The sequence below is a fragment of the Mugil cephalus genome, chromosome 12 (genome assembly GCF_022458985.1).
Source record: "Mugil cephalus isolate CIBA_MC_2020 chromosome 12, CIBA_Mcephalus_1.1, whole genome shotgun sequence".
Classification (NCBI taxonomy): domain Eukaryota; kingdom Metazoa; phylum Chordata; class Actinopteri; order Mugiliformes; family Mugilidae; genus Mugil; species Mugil cephalus.
In genome coordinates, this window is record NC_061781.1 from 22,860 (window position 1) to 24,103 (window position 1,244).

The window sequence follows — 1,244 nt, forward strand, 5'->3', positions numbered from 1 at the left end:
AACAGTGTGAGCACACACAGCAGCGGTGTAGAATCGGGAAGTGACGCAACACGCTTACTCACGTGACAAACTTAGTGTCAGAGAAGAAAGAGCACTGTTGCCAGGAACCCCAGAGTGGTCAGCATCTGTGTAGGAGATTTGGCATTTTGGGGTCAGGATCTGCAGTGTCTGATGTAGCATAACCAAGGGGATTTGAGTTGAGAATCCCCTCAGATTCTATAAGGACCATTGTGAGGATTTGCTCTGGAACCACTTTGTCTTTTAGCACTACTTACGGGGAAGCTTTAACATATTTTAGCTCTCGCTACCACCAATACCACCAAAATGAGGTGCAAGTGGTGGATTAAATCTGATAGAAGTGGATTAAATCTGTTAGTAGAGTCTTTCTAGCAGTCTGTTGTAGTGAATGCCCTGTACTTTGAGGTGGTTTGTTGGGGGAGTAGTACCAGCAAAAAAGACATCAGTAGGATCAACAAATTGACCCGAAAGGCTGGACATGTGATTGATAGGGAGTTGTTGTTGTTTGTCTCAGTGAGTTACAGGAGGACACTGGATAAACTGCTCTCCATCATGGACAATCCATCCCATCCACTACACCAAACATTGGAGGGACAGACGAGCTCATTCTCCAGTAGACTGATCAGGTCTGCTCTGCTCCCATAGTGAATGCCACATAACTTATTTTATACCTTACTCTATCCAGCTGTATAACAGCTCATCTTTTTGTAACAATTAAGCTACTCTGACCAAGCAGTTTCTCTTGTGCATCATTAATGTCTAAGTGTAAGTCTAATTTTGGGGACACTGACTATTAATATGAGCCAAAGCAATTGAAAAGGAAGTTTTGCATTTTGGTGGCACTGACGATTTATATGAGAAAGGAATTTAGTTTTGAAACATGAATGAACAGTTTTGGGAGAGATATGAAAATTTGCAAGTGAGCTACGGTGGTGTGCTGAACTGTAAGACTGTTTTGCCAAATGATCTTAGAGCTTTGGGAATGTAATTTCTGTTTCAACCAATGCGCCTAACCAATGGAGAAAATTTGTGAGAAAAATAGTGCAATTTCAGCACATTGATGCCATCTGCTGTTTAGTTATAGCTCTCAGTGTGTTATGTACCTGACTCTTTCTAACACAGTGTTGCAACAGTTACTTTTACTGAAGAATTGCACTGACTGATGAATGCATTTCTATGTGGAATGCATTTCTGGATGGAATGAATCAAACTTGTCATTCTTCTTC